Source organism: Palaemon carinicauda, chromosome 3 (genome assembly GCF_036898095.1).
Source record: "Palaemon carinicauda isolate YSFRI2023 chromosome 3, ASM3689809v2, whole genome shotgun sequence".
NCBI lineage: Eukaryota > Metazoa > Arthropoda > Malacostraca > Decapoda > Palaemonidae > Palaemon > Palaemon carinicauda.
In genome coordinates this window covers 81,323,768-81,346,031 of record NC_090727.1, presented here as the reverse complement: position 1 = coordinate 81,346,031, position 22,264 = coordinate 81,323,768, and the positions used below count along the sequence as shown (strand labels likewise).

Genomic DNA, 22,264 nt, shown 5'->3' with positions numbered 1-22,264 from the left:
GAGCCTCAACATCATACGTCTGGCAGGGTGGACTGCGCAGAGGTGGAGGAGCGCTCGCAGGAGGAGGTGTGTTAACCTTCTCTGCCTGAAACTCCTGCATCAACACCGCAAGCTGAGACTGCATTGTCTGCAGCATAGACCACTAGAGTCTAAGAAAGACAACAACAAACGGAGCTACTGTCCGTTGAGACTGAGGGTCTAAAACAGCTGGTGCGGCAACAGACGGAGTTACTGCCTGTTGCGGTACCACCTTGCCTCTCTGGGAGGTGTGCAGTTGTCGTACTGCAGCAAGTCCGAACTGACCCAGTGCTAATGGCTCCACCTAGGAGTTGGACTTGCGCGGAAGGGACCGACTTGCACTTAAAAGCTGCAAGATTTGGTCCATGGTTTCTGCGAGAAACCTCTTCCGCAGACGAGGAATAAATGGGCTCTCTCGTCTTTGTGTGGGTGGGGTGATCACGTCGGCTACGTGAGTTGGTTACACCCGAAACCACGGAGGGAAACGTCTGTTCGTCGATCAAGGCCTGATGAACCCATAAGTCCTTCGACGTTACTTCTCCCCTGGCTTGGGAGCTTGTAAGAGGTCCCAGACTAGGCGAACAACTGGCACGAACAGACGAACCCTCGAACGCAACACTGTAACACTTTGCGCTTATCACTTTATCACTTTTGATTTTCTGTTTGCACTTATTTCACTGAACTCGAAACTTTAAGAGGTTTGTACCTGAAACACGCAATTCTATCCTTCATTAAAAGTTAGTAATTGCGAAAACAGTATTACAATGTAACAGAAAAACATAATGAAAGATAAATAATTCAGTGGCTGGAAAAGAGACTAAACTAGATCAAATAAACTACGTTTAAAATCTCTCACCGCATAAAGCCTGGGAACAAGAATAAAACTCTAGAAATGTTTACCTTCTTCCCCTAAAGAGACTAGGGAGAAGAGCAAAAACGATAACAACGTTACCCGCTTGAACGAAACGTTTATCCTCCTCTCTCTCCCTCCGTCTCTATCTCTCTCTCTCTCTCTCTAGACTTAGAACCTGAGAGATGAGCCCAATTATATATATCGTTAAAACATATTATTGTTAAAGGAAAAAAACTGAAAGATTTCCCAAATAAAAAGTTCCTTTATTAGAATTAAAACCATTTAAGCTAAGAAAGAATGAACAAAACGCTAGAATCGGTTTACTCTTACTGCAACGTGACACCGTGAATACTCTCTCTCTATCGTAACGATAGAGCGCAAGTTGAACGTTCTGAACGTCAACAACTGCAGAGACAAAACAAAACGTTAGTTCAACTTTGAAAACAGTACGAGACTATCAAAGAAATTCTTTCAAAAACATTAAAATAGCATAATATGTTAACAGGTAAAAACGAAATGACGGGCTCAATGTTAATTAACTTCGGTTCCAAGAAAAGACCGCCTACTATTAGGAAAGGTCGAATATAAACAAATATAAAAATATAAAAATTAATTTTAATAAGTTTATAATAAAAGGAAGTTAATCAAAGAGGCCTATAAAAGGCGGAGAGATATAAAATAAATCTATAACTTTTGTTAAGCAAAATTAAGAAAGAGAGTCTATACTCTCTTCGACACCAACACTTCCGTGTAAGGGAAGGGTCGGCCATTAAAAGTGAAAGAGAGTTCATACTCTCTTCGTCACCAAAATTAAATCAAAAATTAAATCAAATTAATTCCAAAAACTTGCTAAGCTAATGATAAAGCTTCCTGAATAGCGAAGGCTAAACTCTAGAGCAAATACATCACCAAATCGTGAGCAATAACTCCAGAATCAACAGCGTATCCATGTAGGTCTAGCCGGAGGCACGACAGAGGAAAAATTGAGGTGGTGTTGACAAGAAGTACTGGAGTACCTGACCACAGATGGCGCTGTTGTGTTCACCCCCACCTGTATAGCGATTGCTGGCGTATCCCGACCGTAGATTTCTGTCGGCAACAGAGTTGACAGCTACATGATTATCGGGTAAGATTAATATTGAAAAATTAAAATAAAAAAAGTATAAATTCTTAAAAGGTAAATACGATATGACGGGCTCAATGTTAATTAACTTCGGTTCCAAGAAAGGACCGCCTACTATTAGGAAAGGTCGCATATAAACAAACATAAAAATTAATTTTTATAAGTTTATAATAAATGGAAAGTTAATCGAAGAGGCCTATAAAGGCGGAGAGATATAAAATAAATAGATCTATAACTTGTTAAGCAAAATTACCAAAAACCTAAACACACTTCCGTCTAAGGGAAGGGTCGGCCATTTAAAAGTGAAAGAGAGTCCATACTCTCTTCGTCACCAACACTTCCGTCTAAGGGAAGGGTCGGCCATTTAAAAGTGAAAGAGAGTCCATACTCTCTTCGACACCATAATTAAATCTATCCAAAACGAGTTCAAGTTTTGAAATGAAGATAAAACCCCTGCATAGCGAAAGCTCAAAACTGGAATAGTGTACTTCACCAAATCGTTGTGAAAACAAATCCAGTTAGGGACGGCGTATTTAGTAGGTCTTGCCTGTGGCACGACAGAGGGAAAATTGGTTCTTTGTTGACATCGAGTACTTGAGTACCTACTTGACAGATGGCGCTGTTGATGTACACCCCCACCTGTATAGCGATCGCTGGCGTATTCCGCCCGTAGGTTTTTTCTGTCGGGCAGCAGGGATGCAGCTATATGATCATCGGGTAAGTTTGATATTGAAAAATGGAATTTAATAGACCACAAGTTTCAGTCTAACAAATTAAGATGAGAGTCATCAGCTGAAGACCAGACAGGAGAACAGTTTTCCCAATAAGTGTACCTGACAGTTTTGTTTAATCTGCCGATGTACACCTTCTGTTGATGTTTATTCTCTCACCAGTGAGGACTAGTGATGACAATCTTATTGTAGCTGAGGATTTGGGACATCCTTGCATACCAATAATTGATGAAGACCAAAACGTTATTCCTTCACCTAGGCCACACCTTTGTCACTTCAACATACTGGTCGATGAGAGAGGGGTCTGTCCCTGTTTTCCCTTTTCTGGAAGAAATACAGTACTCCTATAAGTCCAATTGATACGAGTTGCTTATACTGTACATGACTCCCACCATTTCTCTCTGAGTAGGAGAGATAGCCTAATGTTGCCCAAGAGTCCTAATGACTCCTTCACATTGGAGCGCTAATTGTGCTGTCACCACACACTCCATTAGCACGCTACTATGCATGTATGTAATCCTACTAGAGTGCCGCCTCATCTGTGTGCGTGCGGGTTCCTATAGGAGTATTAACTCATCCATTTGCTCACGGTCTACAGTACTACAATCATAGATTGCTGAGTCCTTGGAAGCATGGTAAGAATGTCATTCGCTCTCCCAGGGAGCCACTGTTTCCAGCTGACAAGAAGTGTGGTGTTATCTTTTTATACGCAGAGAGAATCATGATGAAATCTATGAGAATCCTCACCTATTTGCTCACGCTTTCATTTGTATGCGCTAGCGCACTTTACATTTATATATAATCTTCTGACCTAATATTTTCTTGTTTGTGCACTTGCTGCTGATGGCTCCCACTCTTCTGTGCTAGATTGCGCACTCACCATCACGTCAGTGGCATATGTTCACCTGTATGTGCTAAAACGTGCTCTTCAGAGTGCTTTCACTCCCAAATTAGTGCACATATATTGGACTTAAAGCATATACATGCTTGCGCGCTCCTTTCTATATGTGCACTCACATGTTGGTGCGGGATCATTTGATGGCAAGTACTACCCCACTCGCCTATGCTTCCCCCACTTAGCTTACACTCATGGGATCTTGATATGTCACGTCTTTGCACTTATCTCGCTCTAATGCTGGTGTGCGATCTTCAGATCCTGACCACTTGACTTTTTTTTTGCAATTTCCATAGTGTATACTGTACAGTAGTGCAAATTCTTCAGAATGAGAAGAATATCCTGCTGGTGAGTGTCACCTGTTCATGCTCACTCATGCAGATTTAGTTTCTGGTGGTCCCCCAATCTCAAGAGGACTGTGAATGCTTGGAGAGTGATATCTGTGCTGGCACTGGAAGGTGTTGAGCTCAAGTTTGAGCATAAGTCAGCATTGTGGCCCATTCCTTGGTCCAGCCCCAGTGCTACCCAACCCTAGCCCTGTGTCCGTCACCCCGACCCTTGTCCCTGGGGATCCAGGTCCTGTAACCACTGCTCCCTCTGTATCTGCGCCTCCGACCCCTATGTTGGACCTGTAAGTGTGCCTTCCTCCCATTTAACAGTGTATCCTAGTGTTGTGGCTCCTGTTGGAGCAATCTTTGTTGCTTCATTGGGGGGGGGGACCATCGTTGACGGTGGTCACTGAGACATTTTTCTGCTTGTAGAGCGTGAAGTTAGAGTCAGGAAGAGGAAGAATGTGTGTTGTTCCTCCTCCTCCTCTGTTGAAAAGTTCATCAAGACTGAAGCCAGCAAAGTCCTTCACACTCACTGGCCAGAGAGAGACAATTCCAGCAAGCATTCACCATGTGCAGTTTGATGTTGTTGATTGATTTCTCGACAGTACACAGACAGACAGTCTGGAATCGTGTCACCCTTTCAATACATGATGACATCGAGGGTAGGACTGTTATCCATGGTTGTTTGGAGTTATGCCATTACATGTCTGCTGTAATTGGCTTTAAGATTTTTAATAGTTCCTTGATCCAATGGCTAGATGATTGCAGTGGTGTTGGGAGAAAAGAACACCGCTTGCACATTAGGATACTGTACTTTTGCAGAGGTTGGGTGTCCTGGTGTATTATTAAGGGTTAATCGGACCTTGAACTCCAATCCTTTATTGTGCAGATATTGCTCAACCTGTGACATGAAGCAGTAATAAAACCAGTTGAGAAAGGGCTCTCTCATCATTCATGCAATCTTGTTGCGCCTCCAGTAAAATGGCCGCATGTCCAGGTATTGGTGTTGGAGTGCATGGGTCTTTGCTAACTTGTAATTAAAGTCAGGTTGAATAATGTGACCCACGGCATTACAACACAAAATCAACGTACACCCGGGAAGACAGAAAAAGACAATTGTTCCGTAACCGAAATACAAACCACGCTATTTACCTAGGGTATTACTTTCGGCGTACAGTAGCTGAAATGGCGAGCCATTAGATTTTTAACGAGGGTTAACTACCCCCGCGCTAGTTAGCAGGGGTAGGGGAGGGGTAGCTAGCTACCCCTCCCCCCTCACACACTGGTGAACTGACTCCCTTCGCTTTTGGCTCGGACGACGAACGGATGTGTCTGTTCATGTCCTCGCATGGCAGCCATTTATTGTTTTGTCTTTATTTAATTACTTACTTTTCTTTACTCATATATATACAGTATATATGTAAACATATTTTTATGTTTATGTATATATCTGAGTATAGAAATCAGTAAGTTTCCTTTTCAGTGTTCGTGCTGTGTGTTTGTGTGTGTACGATATCACCGTGTTGTCGCCGGCAGTCAGGCCACTACGATGTAATTTCACGGACCGCGATCTCTTCCTTGGTCCTTCGGTCGGCTCCTTCCACGGGCGCCGTGGGGAGTCGTCATCGCTGGACTTATTATTTTGTTCTCCGCTACTCCTCTTTTCCTACAGGGAAGGTGGGGTTCAGCGTAGGAACGCGAGAGTGTAGTTTGACTACGGTCTCTCTCTCTCTCTCTCTCTCCCTCTCTCTGGAGGTCGTTCACCTTTTACTACGTTTGCTACATACTACGATAGCTCCTCCATTCGGGTGGAGTTGCTACGCAGTACTTTTTATCTCAATTATTTTTTTATTATAAAATCTAATTGTATTTGTTAACTTTTCAGCTTTTTAGAACGTTTCCCTTCAGGGTTTTTCGTTCTTACTTTTAGAGAACATTCTTTAATGAATTGCATAATTATAACTGTTATAATTCTGTTTTTGTTACAGTTCTCGCCCTTCCCCTCCCGTGAGTGTAGGTGGGGTTGAGGGCTCTTGCCTGTTATGTAATTCTTGTGTTCTTTTCCCTCGGGTTTCCTCTTCGGAGTCTTCCCGGGGGAATGAATGTTAACTAATTGCTTTTTATTTTCACAGTTAACGATCTGTTTTCCGTTTGCCTAATGTGACAACGAAGCAGAGCTGTCTTGTTGGGACTCGGGGGGTCGGCTGTTGCTGCCTCCTCTATAGGACTTCGTCAGGGGCGTGTCTCCTTCTCCTAGAAGTTCTCCTGAGACACCCGACAGCTCTTCAGTTCATCTTAGAACACTCAGGAGGTTCGCCTCCTTGGGTGGGTAACTTCCTTTCCGAGGGAGGTTCCCTGCTCAAAGTTTGAGTTTCTTTCCCTTTCGGGGGAAACTTCTCTTACCTTTAATAATTATGATATGTTCCTGGTCCTCCAGCGGTTTTGCTCTTGGTGCTGAGCGACCGCTTTTGTAACCTTGCTCAAGGGGCTGAGCGGTTACTTCTCTGACCATAGTTTTTGTGCGACTATGCTCTTGGTGCTGAGCGGTCTCACCTGCAGCTATGCTCAAGGGGCTGAGCAGCTGGAAGAGTGCCTCTTCAGAGGTTGGCTCCTAGGTCACTGGCTGACCCTTCGGCCCTTGGGTTCCATCTTCAGTCTCTTCTACGAAGTATTCCTCTCTCGTTCGTGAGAGAGGACACTCATAGAGACTCCTCTTCGGAGGACTCCTTCTGCTGTTGTTGCTGAAGGCTCAGTCCCCTTCGGGGGGAAGCTGAGCCCTACGGTCTCTCCTGCGAGAGTTTCTTCCCTGGGGGGGAAGTTCACCACAGAGACTCCTCTTCGGAGGTCTCCTGCTGTTGTTGCCGTTGTTGCTGAGGGCTCAGTCCCCTTTGGGGGCAGCTGATGCCACGGTCTCTCCTGCAAGTGCTTCTCCCCCTTGGGGGAGTTCACTCCAGAGACTCCTCTTCGGAGGCCTGATGATGGTGCTCCTGCCTGTGGTCGTCTTCATCTTCTCCTTCCCCGCAGAGGATCCTCCTGCCAGACCTTCTCCTGGACGCAGATGCGCAGTGGGCGCCAACGTACCTCGTTTCCAACGAGCACCGGTCCCTGCGGGGCAAAAGGGCTTACTCCACAATGTGGGTAAGTCCCTTAAGTGCCAGGTTTTTCCTGTGCGCCCACGTTTTTCTGCGCGCTTGCGTGCAGTAGCGCCCTTGCGTGCAGTAGCGCCCTTGCGCTCTTCTGCCGTGTTCCAGACTTCTCTCCTGCGATCTCCTGTAGCTGAGTCTGGCCGTAGATCTCCTGATCGCCAGCGCTCACCTGCGCCTCTGAGCGCCAGCTCTCTTCAGCTCCCCAGCGCACTTCTGGATACCATTTTTTCCTGCTACGCGCCTTGTGCGCCAACGGTCTCCTGTACGTCCACGATCGCCTGCGCGCCAGCGCACATCTGCGCTCACTTTTTTATGTGCGCAATGCTCACTGTATATCCAATCAACTATGGTTCTGGAATCTGGTACAACTCCAGAGAACTGGTTTCAGTTGACAGCGATGTCATGTTTAGTACGGATGTTCGATTTATGCTCTATTGACTCTTTCTAGATTGGATTTATGGATTTGGCCTACATAGCCTAGCACAGGGGTTTGTAAGCACATTCAGCGTCAAAGTGCAACTGGAGGAAAACCGTGCAGTTACACTAGGAAGTAAGAGTTGAAAGAGGTTCGACAGTAAGATGTAAGAAAAAAAAGACCGGAGGAACATAGGTAAAGTAGGAGGAATACACTTTTTTCCATGATGAATTTTACATTAAATTTAATTATTAAAAGCCACAGGTTATTAATTATCATATGGCAACCAGTTTCATGTACAGAAAAAGTTCAAATTTGGAGCAAATGCTTTTTTGTTGACCAGGCAGACATGAGTCTTTTTATAGTTTATTTATGACATATTTGTTTTTGATGTTGTTAATAGTTTATATGTCATGTCTGTTTTGGCGTTGTTACTTTTTTTAGAACGATTTATTGTTAATTTGTTCTCTTCATTTATTTAATTCCTTATTTCCTTTCCTCACTGGGCTATTTTTCCCTGTTGGAGCCCCTGGGCTTATAGCATCTTGCTTTTCCAACTAGGGTTGTAGCTTGGATAGTAATAATAATAATAATAATAATAGTGGATTTCAGTAAATTTTACAGAAAATTTCAGGAATATCTTCCCAACGCCAAAAAAAAAAAAAAAAAAAGAACAGGACTTCACACCGCAGGAAGGTAAATCACCATTGGCTATTTCTTATTCTGTACATGGTACAAGTAATAAATCTATCTTAAGTGCATAGGTGGTTTATTGACAGTGTTTTTGTGATACAAAGTCACTGGAGAGGTAAGAGAATAGAAGTGACTCAAAGGGGGAATGGGGAACCCTTAGAGATTAATTTGGACCTGGTACCCTGTCTATTCCCCCACCTGTAAACCTCAATCTCCTACTGTGGGCCTCTAATTTCGCAGTCCTTCAAAGGAGTATCTTTGAAACTTCTTCTTCCCAAATGAAATGAAGGTCAAATCTGTTCAAAACAAACAAATATACGGAGAAATATTATTCCAATGTAACAAATATACGGAGAAATATTATTCCAATGTCACAAATCTAGCCATAGTCATAAAGAAAACCTATCAACCCGATCAGGAATGCATCCGACACCCTAAGATAAAATTAGGCTAGGTAACTTTACCTACTTTAAGGACTGGTCTTATCACATAGGGGAACCCTACTTTCTACAGGACCTACAAATCAGTTTATCGTCACCATTCTCAAGTATTTTTCATGACACTACATAGCGAGTGTTTTTTGTCAAATCCACATTATCGAAACACTTAAGAGACCAAAAAGTCTTCAGTATTTCCCTATTTTTCATTATAATAGAACCAATTATCAATATGTACTGATAATGTGGTGGTTAAAGAGGTCGTAACACCCCTTATCCGTTAAGCAAGAATAATGATTTAAGTTAGGTTAGGTTAGTAAATCCGTAAATCCCATAATACTATATCGTCAACATTGGTCATCATAAAAGACGGGATTAACGATGACGGCTTCCATTATTAAGGGAAGATTAACAATTAAACTATTTTTTTTTAACAACACAACAGAGCGTCTCCGGGAAAAGTTGCAGGGGTGTATGTATGATAGCGGCCACTTTTATGTATGTATGATGACGGCTGACTAAGAATACAGCAATGTAAGGGGGGAAGCGGGGCGTTAGAAAGTAGGTAAGGACACGGCTTGTAGGTTAGGTTAGCAGGGGAGAGTTTAGTTTAGTTGGTGTCCATATTTGATGCTCATTGGAGGAACAGGCCGCTGCTATACAAAGGCTTCACGTTGCATATTAAGTCAATTGAAAAGAAAAGATCATGTAAATATAAAATACCTAACCGGTGGAACCGTATATATTTACCTAAAAGAAGATAATATTTTGAAACGTACAAATCATATGAAAATTATAGTTTTGAATATAAATTCAATGATTTTCTTATGTAGAAATCACAGAAAATATATAGTTTTATATCTAAATTCAATCTTTTTCTCAAATAAAAATCACAATTTGAAAATTTACCATAAGTTTTCACATAGGCCTACAGCATTTTCAACTTGTCCCTAGCCTAGGTAGACCTGATTAATGATTCTACGAAAATGATTGTCAAAAAAAATAAAATATATGTTAAATTAATAGAAATAATAGAGAAAATTAATTATGTTTCCACCAGACCTACATATATAGCATTTGCAACATGTCCATTGCTTAAGTAGGCCTGATACATGATCTTATCTGAGAGATTCACTAAATAAATGAATTACAGGTATGAAATACTTAAATTAATATGATTAATAAATAAAACCAAATTGTTTCCACATACATTTACATACATTTGCAACACGTCCACAGCCTAAGTAGGCCTGATACATGGTCTTATCAGCAAGATTACCCAAAATAAATAAATTACAGATACAAAATAAATCAAGGAAGAGGAATGATACAGAAAAATAATTGCAGAATATGAATACAGCAAAAAGAAAAAAAAAACTCACCAGATATACCGTATATCCCTTTAATGGTTCGATGAATTCCTCTTCTGTTCTTATATAACATCCACGAAAGATAGTCCTTTAGACATAGGTTTCATAGTCTACACAGAAAAAAATAACTTTTTGCTTGACTGCTTTACGCAAAACAATAACAAAACTTCTTCTTTGCTAAAAAAAATAAGTAATGAGGTTAACTACTTTACAAAAATAAAGAAAAAACTTCTTTACAAAACCAATTATGATATTTATCTATTTAGAAAAAAATAATAATATGGGCTTCTTCTTCAAAAATGAATAAATAAGAATTTTTGCTTTTTTAATCTTAATTGTCCATTACTTCTCATACACCAGTTTATTTCTTCCATTTCCTCACTGTTTCAAATTTAGCAATTGTGAAAAATAACATTAAAATTCATACTCAACATAGATATAATTAACAGTTATTAGGGTGTTTAACCTTATAGGCCTACATCATAATTAGCGTATGGCTATGTTCATACTTACAATTAGAAATGCCTATTTAAATCGACTTTGCCAAACACTTTTACAATGCATTTAATTATGGCTGTTTTCATTTACTTTAAGGTCTGCATTTCTGGTCCTATACTGCAGGGGAATCCCACTCTCTACAAGGCCTTCACAATCATTTTATACATATTCTAAGGAATTCAACATTTCACATCATATATTACTCGTTTATTGTCAATTCCACATTATCTAACCATTTAAAAAACAAGAAAAGTCTTCAGTTTTCTTTTAGAAGCCTTAATATCTTTAGCCTTTCTGATGTGTAGTGGTAGCTCACTGTATAATTTTGGGGCGTATATTTGAAAGGTCTAGAACCTACGGTATAGATGCTTGTCTCTTGTATTATACATGATATAATCAGTAAAAAAAAAAATAAGCACATTATGTAATCTATCATCACTGTAATTAATTTGTATTTTGACAGAATTTCATGGAATTTAATCATCTTGAGATGTAGAATCTGTGCCATGCAAGGTCTTGTATACTATCTTTAAGAAGGCGAAATAAATAAGATAAAAAATATTCAATGAAAATATAAAAAAGAGAAAATTATAGACGTGTGTAGAGAAACAAATAGAATTTATTGAGAGAAATAATGATTTTTAATAATAGAAATAGTTACACAAGTGAGTCAACGTTGTAAAGGTAAATGCAACCTCTTAATTGATTATGCAATATTACCCACAATGCTCAGCAACATTACGTCATCATCACTCTGTTTACTTATTGCAGAGTCCGAGTTTTCTATTAATTAGTGATTTTTTTCTAGTGATTTGCGTTATAACAATATTTGGATCTTCTGTATTTTATTAAACATTTAATAAAACGATCAAATAGATTAACCCTAGATTAATAAGTGGAATTGAAATAAGATAATTGGGTACAAGTGCGAGACGAGGGGATTATGGAAGCCTAGCCTAGTTACGTAATAACTTCATGTGCTCGGTAAGTAGGTAAATAGTCTATTTAAGATATTGATATGCTATTTATTATCTGATTAATGTCTTATATATAAATGTAATCTATATGGAGCAATATTGGTGATATATCATACATATGAAACATCAATAAAGTCAAATATATATATGCAGTCTAGGTTTAGGTTAGGTCAACAGTACTTTACCCTTTAATGGAATAATATACAAAATTACCAAAATTTATTGGTATATAATAATTTAATTTCTAGATAAATACTTGAGCCATATATTTTTCATAATCGTTATCTTGTGTTTTATTCATTTTTTAACATGAAAATTTGGGGGTAAGCCAACCATTCATAAGTTTTCCTACAACCCTATTATAATTATAGTTATAGGTGATCCTAGTGGGAAACCAGGATTTTGGGTAAGGAAATACCAAAACCTTGTTATTTATAGTAATAATAATGGTTAGTAATGAATAGAAAACACAATATAACAGTTGGAAAAATGTATGGTTTTCTAAGTGGTATGATATTAAAGTATAATAATTATCTATGAATCACATCACATCCTCAAATGGTATTTGCCCCGCTGTGGCTTGCTTCTCTCACAAATAACATTACCCCCTTAGTTCTCTGCTATCAAGCGATACATCCATGAGCTGCCTATGCCAGTTGTGGTTCGTTATTTCTGGAAGATTTTTCACTTTCAGATGTACAATAATAACTATACTATACATAATACTGGACAGAGAGTGTTTTAAGCTTGATCATTTACTGAAATAGGGGAAATTACACTAATATTTTGAAAAAGATCAAACTCCCCTGTGGAAGATGTTTTCTTGCGATGATATTCATACTGAAATGGTAGCAGAGGGGAACAAACATACCCTTATAAAACAACATCTGGGAACTTGTGTATAAATACTGTACTTGAAAGCTCTTAATCATTTAAAGAAGCCAGCTGATGAGTATGTCGTACAAAAATCAAAATGCTACCAAAAGCAGGTGCAGTAACCCACAATCAGTCTGTTAATGAAATAGTTTTTACATTTTAGTCGATCGATACATAAGTTATGTCAAAGCCCCCATTAGGCATACTGAGAAAAATGCTATTTGTTATACTGTAGTGAATTCCAGTTTTGCTAGAAATTTTAGTAGCATATATTAACTGGTTAGATTGCTGTAACCTATGATAGGACGAGAAAATCCTGTTTTACTTGACTGAAGCATAATCTTTATCAACATAATTGAATATACCCCTACTACATACATACATACATATACCAAGGTACTTCCCCCTTTTTTTGGGGGGTAGCCGACATCAACAAATGAAACAAAACAAAAAGGGGACCTCTACTCTCTACCTTCCTCCCAGCCCTACTAAGATATATTAATTTTTTCAATTGTTATGGACTATTAAAATTTGGAAATGCACCTAGAAAAACAGTTTTGGGAGTAAAGCCAGTTAGAAAACAAACACAGAGTTGAGTTTAAGTCTTTGGGTATGCTAGGGGTACGGTGGTCTAATGTGGGATGTAGACGAGTTAGTAAGAATACGACTCCTTGGTTAGGTTAGGTGAGAAACCTTAGATCTGGTGGTATTCGTGTATTTGTTTCCCTTTTTAAATCTGGCTTTCCAGTTGTAACTTCTGGAATTTTAAAACGTCTATAATTGGGAAAATACAATATTTTCAATTTTAAAATGTCTCTAATTGAAAAAATACAATATTTTCTATAAGAAAATGTCCATAATTTGAAAAATGCAATTTTTCAATATTAATCTTACCCGATAATCATGTAGCTGTCAACTCCGTTGCCCGACAGAAATCTACGGACGGGATACGCCAGCGATCGCTATACAAGAGGGGGGTGTACTCACCAGCGCCATCTGTGGTCAGGTACTCCAGTACTTCTTGTCAACACCACCTCAATTTTTCCTCTGTCGTGCCGCCGGCAAGACCTACATGGATACGCTGTTGATTTTGGAGTCTTTGTTCACGGTTTTGGTGAAGTATTGCTCTGAAATTTAGCCTTCGCTATACAGGAAGCTTTTCCCTTAGCTTAGATAGCTTTTGGAATTAAATTGATTTAATGCTTAACGATCTTTGCTTTAATTTGGAATCCCCCCTTGACTGTTCTCTAATTCAAGATGTCCGACCACTCTCAAGCTCCTAGACAAAGGCGATGTAGTGTTAGGACTTGTAGTAGGCGTCTTCCGAAGGCCTCGGTTGATCCTCACACCGTTTGTTCCGACTGTAGGGGAAAATCCTGTCAGTTGGAAGATCGATGTGAGGAATGTGCCGGGCTTTCGGAATTCGATTTTAATGAATTCCTTAAGTATACGGCTAGGTTAGAGAGGGAGAGAGTTAGGAGGAGTTCTTCTCGCTCTTTGGTTTATTCCTCCCCCCATGATCCTCAACCTTTTCCTTCCCCTGTAGTGGTGACCCCCGAACCTATTACGAGTGCTCAGCCTGATATGTCGGATATGTTACGTGCCATTCAGGCTCTAGGTGATAAGGTGGAGTCTTTAGTGAGTGACCACAATCTTCTCTTGGCAGATGTCAAGGAACTTAAAGTGAAAAGTGCAGTGGGAAGTGGTAGTGCCAGTGCTGTGCCTAGTGTCAGTGTCAGTGTTGCGCATGAGGATACTTCTGTGCGTGCCAGTCGTCCTCCCAGTCCGGGACCTCTTGCAAGCTCCCAAGCCCAGGGGAGAAGCAATGTCGAAGGGCAAAAGGGTTCGGCAGGCCTTGATCGGCGCACAGTTGTATCCTCAGTGGTTGTGGGCGTATCTGATAGAGATCGTCACTTCCACTCCCAGACGATTGAGCCCTTTATATCCTCGTCTGCGGAAGAAGTTTCCAGGAGGAAACGCTGGACCCAGGTCTCACGACCTCTTAAGCGTAAGGTCCAGACCGAGCGAGTCCAACAGCCCAGGTGTAGCCACTGGGCCAGTTCGGACTCGCCGCAGTCATCTGATGGCTGCACGCCTCCTAAGAGAGGTAAAGCGATGCCTCAACAGGCCTCTGCTCCAACTTCTGTTGATCCCAAGTTGTCTATGCTGCAGACAATGCAGTCTCAGCTTGCGGTGTTGATGCAGGAGTTTCAGGCAGAGAATGTTAGCACACCTCCTCCTGCGAGCGCTCCTCCACCTCTGCGCAGTCCACCCTGCCAGACGTATGATGTTGAGGCTCCTCCTGCCTCCATGCGTGAGCTGCCGCATTGGGAGTTGCCAGGTACCAGCGCTATGCAGCAACCTCCACTTTCCTTGAGGCAGGAGCCTCTTGCTATGCGGCAACCTCCTCAACCCTTGAGGCAGGAGCCTCATGCTTTGCAGCAACCTCCTCTTCCCTTGAGGCAGGAGCCTCATGCGTTGCAGCAACCTCCTCCATCCTTGAGGCAGCAGCCTCATGCGTTGCGGCAACCTCCACCATCCTTGAGGCAGCAGCCTCATGCTATGCGGCAATCGCCTCAACTCTTGAGGCAAGAGCCTCAACTCTTGAGGCAAGAGCCTCAACTCTTGAGGCAAGAGCCTCTCTCTGCGCAGCCACCTCCTCAACCCTTGAGGCAGACGCAACTCTTGAGGCAGGAACCTCATGCTATGAGGCAGCCGCCTCAAAACATGCAGCAACCGCATTCTTCGCAGCATGAGCCTCTTCCCATTCAACATGAACCGCATACTATGCAGCATGAGCCTCATGCCTTACAGCATTCGCTTCTGACCACGCTTGCTCCTCAGACCTCCGCAGAACCTCCTTCATCCCAGCCTCATGACTTTGTCATTGCCAGCCCTCATCCTCTTCAGCAGAGACTTGATGATGGATCCGCAAGTGCGCATGCACCCGTTCTTCAGGATTCAGCCATTCAGCATACCGCTTTATCGTTACCTCTCGCTTCTCAACCCTCAGGTGATGAGGTTTCTGAGGATGAAGCTGCTCACCTGGATGATCCTTCTTCTGATGTGGAGGAACACAAGTCGTCGCCACCTTCCATAGACTTTCGTAAGGTCCTGACTCTGTTCAGAGAGTTATACCCTGAACACTTTGTTTCTGCAACCCCTCGTTCTCCTCCATCCGAGTTTTCTCTAGGCATGCAGCCTATTACGTCTGTCTACACTAAGCTTGTCCTCGCCAGATCATCAAAGAGAGCTTTGAGGATTTTAGGGGATTGGTTGCAGTCCAAGCAGCAACTGGGAAGGACGTCTTTTATGTTTCCTCCTCCTAAGCTGGCTTCTAAGTCGGGCGTCTGGTATGCCACGGGAGAGGAACCAGGCTTGGGGGTCCCTGCCTCTGCCCAGGCCGACTTCTCAAGTTTGGTTGACTCTCCCCGTAGATCGGCTATGAGACGCTCTAAGGTCTGCTGGACCTTTTCTGATCTGGACCACTTCTTGAAGGGAGTCTTTCGCGCCTTTGAAATTTTTAATTTCCTCGACTGGTGCCTGGGGGCCTTGAGCAAGAAGACTGCCCCTTCTGACAAAGACTCGGCCATGCTGATCATGTCCTGTATGGACAGAGCAATTCGCGATGGTTCTGGCGAACTTGCTTCTATTTTTGTCTCAGGAGTCCTCAAGAAAAGGGAACATCTATGCTCCTACCTTTCTACTGGTATCACCTCTTGCCAGAGGTCACAGTTACTGTTTGCTCCTCTCTCCAAGTTCCTGTTTCCGGAGGAGCTAATCAAAGAGATGGCTGCGGCTCTTATCCAGAAAGATACGCATGACCTCATGGCCTCTTCAGCACGTAAGGCTAAAATTGTACCTTCAGTGCCGAGAACTTACCGCACCCCGGTGGCTGATACACCTGCTACCAGATTCATTCCGCCCTTTCGTGGCAGAGCCCCCAGCCGAGGAAGTTCCCGTCCAGACGGTCACAGGGGCAAGTCCAAGAAAGGTGCCAAGTCCACGAAAAGCAAGCATTGACTTTCCTCCTCTCCAGACAGCTGTAGGAGCCAGACTCAAGACCTTCTGGCAAGCCTGGGAAAGAAGAGGTGCAGACGCTCAGTCTGTCAAGTGGCTAAGGGAGGGTTACAGAATTCCGTTCTGCTGCAATCCCCCTCTGACCACATCTCCCATCAACCTCTCTCCCAACTACAAGGAGAAGGACAAGAGGCTAGCGTTACATCAAGAGGTGTCGCTCCTGTTACAGAAGGAGGCAGTGGTGATAGTCCGGGACCATCAATCCCCGGGCTTTTACAACCGTCTCTTCCTGGTGGCCAAGAAGACAGGAGGTTGGAGACCGGTGCTGGACGTCAGTGCGCTCAATGCTTATGTCACCAAGCAGACGTTCACAATGGAGACGACGAAGTCGGTCCTAGCAGCGGTCAGGCAGGAGGACTGGATGGTCTCGTTGGATCTGAAAGACGCCTACTTTCACGTTCCCATCCATCCAGACTCCCAACCTTTTCTGAGATTCGTCTTTGGAGAGGTTGTGTACCAATTCCAAGCCCTGTGTTTTGATCTAAGCACGGCACCTCTTGTGTTTACGCGACTGATGAGGAATATTGCGAAATTCCTTCACTTGGCGGACATCAGAGCCTCCCTTTATTTAGACGACTGGCTTTTAAGAGCCCCCACAAGTCGTCGCTGTCTGGAGAGTCTCAGATGGACTTTGGATTTGACCAAGGAACTGGGTCTCTTGGTCAATTTAGAGAAGTCCCAGCTTGTTCCTTCCCAAACCATCGTTTACCTGGGAATGGAGATTCAGAGTCGAGCTTTTCGGGCTTTTCCGTCGGCCCCAAGAATCAACCAAGCCCTAGAGTGCATCCTGAGCATGCTGAAGAAGAACAGATGCTCGGTGAGACAGTGGATGAGTCTAACAGGGACTCTGTCATCGTTAGCCCTGTTCATCGAGTTAGGGAGACTCCACCTCCGCCCCCTTCAGTACCATCTAGCAGCTCACTGGAACAAGGATATGACGCTCGAGGCGGTCTCTATTCCTGTTTCCAAAGAGATGAGGGCTACTCTAACGTGGTGGAAGAGCAACATTCTTCTCAAGGAGGGTCTCTCATTAGCTGTTCAGACCCCCGACCTTCATCTCTACTCGGACGCATCAGACTCGGGCTGGGGCGCGACATTGGACGGACAGGAATGCTCGGGGACATGGAACCAGGAACAGGAAACGCTTCACATCAATTGCAAGGAGTTGTTGGCAGTTCATCTGGCCTTAATGAACTTCAAGTCCCTCCTGCTAAACAAGGTGGTGGAGGTGAACTCCGACAACACCACAGCCTTGGCGTACATCTCCAAGCAGGGAGGGACTCATTCGAGGAAGCTGTTCGAGATAGCAAGGGACCTCCTCATTTGGTCAAAAAGTCGAAAACTCACGCTGGTAACGAGGTTCATTCAGGGCAATATGAATGTCTCGGCAGATCGCCTCAGCAGGAAGGGTCAAGTCATCCCCACAGAATGGACCCTTCACAAGAACGTGTGCAGCAGACTTTGGGCCCTGTGGGGTCAGCCAACTATAGATCTGTTCGCTACCTCGATGACCAAGAGGCTCCCATTGTACTGTTCCCCGATTCCAGACCCGGCAGCAGTTCACGTGGATGCTTTTCTGCTGGATTGGTCCCACCTCGATCTGTATGCATTCCCGCCGTTCAAGATCATCAACAGGGTTCTTCAGAAGTTTGTCTCTCACGAAGGGACACGGCTGACGTTGGTTGCTCCCCTTTGGCCTGCAAGAGAATGGTTCACAGAGGTACTGCAATGGCTGGTCGACGTTCCCAGGACTCTCCCTCTAAGAGTGGACCTTCTACGTCAACCTCACGTAAAGAAGGTACACCCAAGCCTCCACGCTCTTCGTCTGACTGCCTTCAGACTATCGAAAGACTCTCTAGAGCTAGAGGCTTTTCGAAGGAGGCAGCCAGAGCGATTGCCAGAGCAAGGAGGATATCCACTCGCAGAGTCTATCAATCTAAGTGGGAAGTCTTCCGAAGCTGGTGCAGAGCCAATGCAGTTTCCTCTACCAGTACCACTGTAACCCAAGTTGCTGACTTCCTGTTACATCTTAGGAATGTTAGATCTCTTTCGGCTCCTACGATCAAGGGGTACAGAAGTATGTTGGCAGCAGTTTTCCGCCACAGAGGCTTGGATCTTTCCTCCAACAAAGATCTGCAGGACATCCTTAGGTCTTTTGAGACCTCTAAAGAACGTCGCTTGTCCACTCCAGGCTGGAATCTAGACGTAGTCCTAAGGTTCCTTATGTCATCTAGATTTGAGCCTCTCCAGTCAGCCTCTTTCAAAGACCTTACTCTCAAAACTCTTTTCCTCGTCTGCCTTGCAACAGCCAAAAGAGTAAGTGAGGTTCACGCCTTCAGCAGGAACATAGGATTCACATCTGAAACGGCTACATGTTCCTTACAGCTCGGTTTTTTGGCAAAAAATGAGCTTCCTTCACGTCCTTGGCCTAAATCGTTCGAAATTCCTAGCCTTTCCAACATGGTGGGTAACGAACTGGAGAGAGTTCTTTGCCCTGTCAGAGCTCTTAAGTACTATCTTAAAAGGTCAAAACCTTTACGAGGACAATCAGAGGCCTTATGGTGTGCTATTAAGAAACCTTCGTTGCCTATGTCTAAGAACGCAGTTTCTTATTACATAAGGCTTCTGATTAGAGAAGCTCATTCTCACATGAAGGATGAAGACCTTGCTTTGCTGAAGGTAAGGACACATGAAGTGAGAGCTGTGGCTACTTCAGTGGCCTTCAAACAGAACCGTTCTCTGCAGAGTATTATGGATGCAACCTATTGGAGGAGCAAGTCAGTGTTTGCATCATTCTATCTCAAAGATGTCCAGTCTCTTTACGAGAACTGCTACACCCTGGGACCATTCGTAGCAGCGAGTGCAGTAGTAGGTGAGGGCTCAACCACTACATTCCCATAATCCCATAACCTTTTTAACCTTTCTCTTGAATGCTTTTATTGTTGTTTTGGGTTGTTACGGTGGGCTAAGAAGCCTTCCGCATCCTAGTTGATTTGGCGGGTGGTCAATTCTTTCTTGAGAAGCGCCTAGGTTAGAGGTTGTGTTGAGGTCCTTTAGTATGGGTTGCAGCCCTTTATACTTCAGCACCTAAGAGTTGTTCAGCCTCCTAAGAGGACCGCTGCGCTCAGTAAGGAAGACGTACTTATTAAAGGCAGAGTAATGGTTCAAGTCGACTTCCTTACCAGGTACTTATAATTTCATTTGTTATTTTGAATAACTGATAAAATGAAATACGGGATACTTAGCTTCTTGATTAACATGTACACTGGTTTTCACCCACCCCCCTGGGTGTGAATCAGCTACATGATTATCGGGTAAGATTAATATTGAAAAATGTTATTTTCATTAGTAAAATAAATTTTTGAATATACTTACCCGATAATCATGATTTAATTGACCCACCCTTCCTCCCCATAGAGAACCAGTGGACCGAGGGAAAAATTGAGGTGGTGTTGACAAGAAGTACTGGAGTACCTGACCACAGATGGCGCTGGTGAGTACACCCCCCTCTTGTATAGCGATCGCTGGCGTATCCCGTCCGTAGATTTCTGTCGGGCAACGGAGTTGACAGCTACATGATTATCGGGTAAGTATATTAAAAAATTTATTTTACTAATGAAAATATCATATTTTCAATTATAGAATGTCTATATTATGAAACATAGAATATTTTTAATTTTAAAATGTCTCTAATTGGAAAAATGCAATATTTTCAATAAAAAATGTCCATAATTTGAAGAATGCAATATTTTCAATTATAAAATGTCTATAATTGGGAAAATACGATATTTTCAATTTTAAAATGTCTCTAATTGAAAAAATACAATATTTTCAATAAGAAAATGTCTATAATTTGAAAAATACAATATTTTCAGTTTTGAAATGTCTATTTTTAAATATTAAACTTAGCCGGTGAATATATAATAGCTGACGTCTCGGACGGCTCGACAGAAACACAAAAACTCGCGAGCGATCGCCATGAAGGTTGCGGGTGTGCCCACCAGCGCCGACTATCGGCCAGATACCGCATATACTTGTAAACAGCTCCAGTTCTTCTCTGTCGGTCTTATCGACAAGTTGATTCCGCTCGCTGTTGACCTTGAGTTTTCGTCATTTTTGGTGAAGTACTTTATTTTGGTTGTTTTGAGCTTTCGCTGTGACGGGTGTTTTTCTCTTCAATTAAAACTCTTGAACCCTTTTTTGGCTAGTGTTTATTGTTGATGACTTTGGATTTGTTTTGGATTTTTCTCTGATTGTTCAATATGGCTGACCCTTCTCCTATCCCTGGACCTAAATTTCGCAAATGTAATGCTAGGGATTGTAACAAACGTCTTCCCAAGGCCTCTCTCGACCCACATACCGTTTGTTCTAATTGCCGGGGTAAAACCTGTCAATTAGGAGATCGGTGTGATGAGTGCGTGGTCTTGTCGGAATTCGACTGGCTTGAATTTGATAAATATTCTCGTAAGCTGGAGAGAGATAGGGTGAGGAGAAGCTCCTCTAGGTCATTGGAATTTTCCTCCTCCCATGCCCCTGAACCTAATCCTTCCCCTGTAGTAGTTGTTCCTGAACCCTCTACTAGCACTCATGAACCGTCCATGCGGGATATGTTTCTTGCGATTCAAGCTTTAGGCGAGAAAGTTGAATCCTTAGCTTCGGACCGTAACCAACTCATGTCAGATGTGAAGTTATTAAAGTGTCAGAGTGGCAAATCAGAAAATCGTAGTGACAAAGTGATTAGTGCGCAAAGTGTTGTTAGTGTTGCGACCGAGGGTTCGTCTGTTCGTGCTTGTCGCTCCCCTAGTCCGAGACCTCTTTCAGGCTCCCCTGCACCAGGGAGAAGTAATGTCGTAGGACTTAAGGGGACGAGAGGCTTTAACCAACGTACAGACGTTCCCTCTTTGGTATCGGGCGTTTCTCGTCAAGATCGCCCTTACCATAAGACGAGCGAGGCTGTGTTCTCCTCGTCATCCGAAGGCTTTTCGCAAAAGAAACCTTGGAGCAAGGTTTCTAGACCCTTGAAGCGGAAGTCAGTCCCTTCAGGACAGGTCCAGCGTCCTGGCTGTAGCCATTGGGACAGCTCTGACCCTTTGCAGTCGTCGGAAGACTGTTCGCCTATTAAACGTAAGCGTAACACGGGCTCCGAGAGTCTCAGTAAAGGCAATGTTTTGCCGACACAGACGTTACCATCGTCTCGGCCCGTCCCGACTCCCGTTGATCCTAAATGGGTTGTCCTGCAGGATATGCAGACTAAGCTTGCCTCCCTTATGGAGGAGTATACCGTTGAGCAGGTTCACGATGATCCTCGCCGTTACGCTGATCGAGACTCTGGCCGTCAGCCGCCCAAACGAGCTTTTACTCGTCCTTTTGACGTTATGAAACGTGATGTCGGTAGTTTGTCACGTCAGTCACGTGACATGGATCCTCACTCGCTGCAGTCCCGTGTTGACTTTCAGCCGCTGCCGCAGTCTCGTGTTGACGTTCAGGACGTTCGCCAACCAGCTCAGTTGCCTCGACTTGACGTTGAGCGTCAAGCACCGCAGTCAAAGGTTGTTTTGACTGCTCAGTCTAGGCAGTCAATGCAGTTCCGACGTGACGTCGAGCGTCCATCAACTCCTGTTGTTGTTGTTGGTCAGTCGCAAGGTTTTCAGTCCTTTCAGCAGCGGCATGACGTCGCTTCCTCGACTGCTACTGCTACTCCTTTGCTTGTGGACATTGCCTGTCAAGCATTGCCGCCGCGGCAGGTCTCTCCTTTTCATGAGACTCGACAATTGTCGGACGAGGTTCCTTCAGATGAGTAAGTTGCTGATCCTCCGCCTA

At 43.3% G+C, this 22,264-nt stretch overlaps 1 long non-coding RNA gene across 1 annotated transcript in view; it reads left to right on the top strand.

Annotated features, from left to right (window-relative positions):
* Nucleotides 1–11,285: 11,285 nt before the first annotated feature.
* Nucleotides 11,286–22,264, top strand: part of LOC137637774 (uncharacterized) — a 431,965-nt gene continuing 420,986 nt past the window's right edge. Inside the window, exon 1 of the long non-coding RNA XR_011043797.1 lies at nucleotides 11,286–11,495. This is a non-coding gene — a long non-coding RNA (uncharacterized lncRNA). The remainder of the gene's footprint in view (nucleotides 11,496–22,264) is intronic.